A 4,510-nucleotide genomic window follows, 5' to 3' on the forward strand; every position below is an offset into this window, starting at 1 on the left:
GAAGGAAACGTTATAGGTTTAGCCTCACTTAGCCCTCAGAGAAGAGTGAACACAAGGGCTAATAAAAGTCAGCTGGGGTCTGCAAAGTCCTGCAAACATTTCTTTCACACAGAGATACGATTAGTCATAGGAGATGCAGCAGAGGATAATTGTAGGGAGCAAAAAAGCTTGAAGTTTAAGGTTCTTTGAGGAGAGGGATGAATAGTGACCCTAAGAAGATTGGATGAGACCAGGATCCACTGGTATCCTGCTTAATCAAGGCCTGGAGGTCTTGATGTTTAAAGCTTGGGTTAGGGTAGCTGTGAAAGGGGGAACTTCAGAGTGGCCCAGGAGTGTTTGAGCAGTGTATACACTAAAATTGGAATGATACAGAGATTAGCATGGCTCCCTGCACAAGGATGACGAAAAAATTTGTGAAGCCTTTCATATTTAAAAAAGAAAAAAGAATGGCCTTTTCTTGACCCTAGATCTACAGGTGCAGATATAGTTTAGAACTTCCTAAATCTGTTGTATTACAAGTTTTTCTTTTTACTCCTCAACTATAGAAATAATGCCTAAACTAATATTTTTAAATATTTTCACTTGTTTTGTTTTTGCAGGTTAAACATTTAAATTACTTGGGCCCTTTCCTCTAAATTTCACTCTTATTTTAGCATATTACATATTTGCTTAAATTATTTATTTATTTGTTTATTTTTGAGGTAGATTCTCTCTCTGTCTTTCAGGCAGGAGTGCAGTGGCGAGATCTCAGCTCACTGCAATATCCACCTCCCAGGTTCAAACAATTCTTCTGCCTCAGCCTCCAGAGTAGCTGGGACTACTGGCATGCACCACCACGCCCAGCTAATTTTTGTATTTTTGGTAGAGACAGGGTTTTACCATACTGGCCCAGGCTGGTGTCAAACTCCTGACCTCGTGATCCACTTGCCTCGGCCTCCCAAAGTGTTGGGGTTACAGGCGTGAGCCACCGTGCCCAGCTATATTTGCTTAATTTTTAACATAAGTAATTGTTTTTATTAAGTTAATGTCCACACTAAACACTGGTTTCGGTTTGGTATAGTAATAGAATTCAGAAGTCTTAACAAAACTGAAAGTTGTCACACTTCAGGAGGTAAAATATAAAGCTTAGTTTTTAATTTGTCCTTTCCTTGCCAACACCTTATAGAATCAATAGAAAATACATTAGCAGAACTAGGCCAGTATGGTACACAGTACACTTTCCTCACCACCCTCAGCTCCTTGTAACTTCTTGCTCCATTGAATTTCTGAGAACCTTTTTGTCTCTAATACTCACTTGGCACTTTTTATGGATATATTCCATTCTTTTCTCACTGTGGAAGCTCTTTGTTTTTTACCTATATTTTCCCACATTTTAACAGCTCTGAAATGGGGATACATCTTATAATCTAAACTATCTTTGCTTTGATAATGTATAGTACTTTGTATCACTTCCTCAAACAGCCTAGTATAATTCCTAACACACAGTGAGCACTGAACAAATGTTCGTTTATTGACTGATTATATGTAAATTAAGAAAAGCTCATATAATTTGAATTGTTACTTGAATACAAACATTAACCTAACATCTAGCACATCCACAAACTTTTCAGGTTCATAAGTTTTTTATTCAATAAAGTGTGAGATTATTACAAAAAGTAGGAAATGGGATGGGCTTGGTGGCTCAGGCCTGTAATTCTAGCACTTTGGGAGGCCGAGGCGGGTGGATCACCTGAGGTCAGGAGTTCAAGACCAGCCTGGCCAACACGGCAAAACCTCATCTCTACTAAAAATACAAAAATTAGCCAGGCGTGGTAGCACACGCCTGTAATCCCAGCTACTTGAAAGGCTGAGGTAGAAGAATTGCTTGAACCTGGGTGGCAGAGATTGCAGTGAGCCAAGATCACACCACTGCACTCCAGCCTGAGCAACAGAGGGAGACTCCATCTCAAATAAAAAGGAAATGAAGAAAGAAAATTTAATTATTTGCTTGCTTTTATGACTACTTAAAAATGGATTTAATATTTAAAAGGCATTTCTTAATAATACCTACCTTACTTTTGTGTAAAATTTGTCACCAAAAAAATTTCTGCAATACAGGAAGAAAAAACCTATTAGAAGAAGAGAGAAAGTAAATGATTTACCTGAGTTCTACAACTAGTCAACATCTTGACTTCTTGCTTATAGTACTTGTTCTTTTTAGTAGACTGTGTTGTTCCACGGAAAGGAAATATACAAAATGCATTCTTAAATGCAACCCATTTTTGCAGAGTGTTTCTTAAAAGTGATTGCCATGAAGTGAAATTCTAACTGCATATGTGCTGCTGCATTCATTTCTTTCCAGTCTTCAAAAGAAAGGAATGGAAAAGATACGACAGAGCTGAAGCGTAATTGCTTATTAGGTGTCGTTCAATGAGGGAGGCAGTAACAAGTGAAACTAGTATTATTGCATAATAAAGAGCACCTTATTTAGCTCTTAGGAAAGATTGAAGGATATTTACTACAAAAATGCAATTTTCACTGACTTTGAAGAAATCATCACAAGAGTCAACTCATTTTCCAACTTAGAACCTTTAAGCCTTTAAGTCATCCCCATGATACGTTTCTTTTTTCTTTTTTTTTTTTTTTTTTGTCTCACGTGGCTCCTCTGCAATTTCTCTTTTGTGCCACTCCATTGCTTAGCTTCTTTTCAGCTTTTGGAGGAATTTTCACTTCTACATATTGATTTCTGAATTCTCCTTAGGTTAGGTTACCCGTCTCCTGCTTTTATTTTTATTGCAATAAAATCTTTTTTTTTTTTTTTTTCAGACAGAGTCTCGGTCTGTTGCCCAGGCTGGAGTGCAACGGCATGATCTTAGCTCCCTGCAACCACTGCCTCCCAGGTTCAAGCCATTCTCCTGCCTCAGCTTCCTGAGTAGCTGGGATTACAGATGTGAGCCACCATGCCTGGCTAATTTTTGTATTTTTAGTAGAGACAGGTTTCACCATGCTGGCCAGGCTGGTCTCAAACTTCCAACCTCAGGCTATCTGCCCACCTCGGCCTCCCAAAGTGCTGAGATTACAGGCAGAGCCACCGTGCCCAACCGTTTTTTTTTTTTTTTAAGACAAGGTCTTGCTGTGCCATCCAGGCTAGAGTGCAGTGGTGTGACTACAGCTGACTGCAGCCTCAAACTCTTGGGTTCAAATGAGCCCCCTACCATCAGCCTCCTGAATAGTGGGGACTACAGGTGTATGCCACCACACCCAGCTAATTTTTTAGTTTTATCTTTTGTAGAGATGGGGTTTCACTATGCCACAGAAGCTGGTATCAAACTCCTGGGCTTAAGCCATTCTCCTGCCTCATCAACCCAAAGTGCTGGGATTATAGATGTGAGCCAGCTCATCCAGCCTGCAATCATATCTCATCTGACATCCATTTCGGCCAACATTAACTTCCTTTTGTCCCTCAATATTTGATTTTTCACTACTGTAAGCTTATTGTGAAGCTAGGTATGTCTTGGTCTGGAAGTATCTACTTTCCATTTCATTGAAATTACTTCCTGAAATTACTTCCCTCTTGGGAAAAGAAGGGACACTTACAATGAAGCCCATTGCTCCAGAAAATAGTGGATGATGATTTTGCGAGTTACAGTGAAGGAGGGATCTTGATAATGGTGGCTGCCCTATGTTGTAAGGAAGGTGTTTATATCGACGCCTTATTTTCCCTTCCCACTCAAAATGCTTGCAATATCAGAGAAGCTACCGCTCAATGACTTTCAGATGTGTCCTCCTTTGATTTTCTTTTTTCAATTATTTCTTTATACTTAGTTAGTTTTGCTTTCTTATCCATGTAAACTTTTTTGAGAAGGTTACTTGCTCTGAGTTTCAATTATTTTACCTGTGAACTACAGATGAAAGTGCCTACCTGTCAGGGGTTTTTTTTTTTTTTTTTGGTGAAAATTAAGTGACACCATTTACTTAAAAGTGGCTATAGAATACCTGCTTCATTTCATAGTTGGCCCTTCGTAAAATATCATTCAGTTCAGTACATCCCTTCAATGTGAACTCACTTTAATTCCTTGCCATGCTCTTGTATTAAATGTTATTGACCGTAATTTATTCAAATTTTCCAAATTCGTGTAATCTTCTTATAGGCTGGCCATGTAACTTATCTGAACACTTTAAGAGTGTAAAGGGGCAGGCACCATCAATTATTATGTTAAGACAACAGGTGTAAATTGGGACTGTCTTAGGCAAATTAGAATGTAGCCTATCAGCCCTCTCCTGACCACAGCAGACGGCTTTCTACCGTGGAATAACTTCCGTGGTGTCCTTTTCAGGACCCCATTGCTTTACTAACCTTCTCGCTGAGTATAAATTTTCCCCTTTGTTACTACCACTATCAATACCTATGCTTGGAACTGCATATGTTTACTTTCTAAACCACCCAGTCTCCTTCACCAATTTCTCCATTTCCATCAAAGACTAGATCGGACTTCAGAGTTTATCTCTGATTTTCCGTATTTCTTCAAGT

At 39.0% G+C, this 4,510-nt stretch overlaps 1 pseudogene; it reads left to right on the forward strand.

Annotated features, from left to right (window-relative positions):
- The first annotated feature begins 332 nt into the window (after window positions 1–332).
- Window positions 333–433, forward strand: LOC120366167 (U6 spliceosomal RNA; annotated as a pseudogene).
- Window positions 434–4,510: the final 4,077 nt, after the last annotated feature.

The sequence above is a fragment of the Saimiri boliviensis genome, chromosome 11 (assembly GCF_048565385.1).
Source record: "Saimiri boliviensis isolate mSaiBol1 chromosome 11, mSaiBol1.pri, whole genome shotgun sequence".
Taxonomy (NCBI): domain Eukaryota; kingdom Metazoa; phylum Chordata; class Mammalia; order Primates; family Cebidae; genus Saimiri; species Saimiri boliviensis.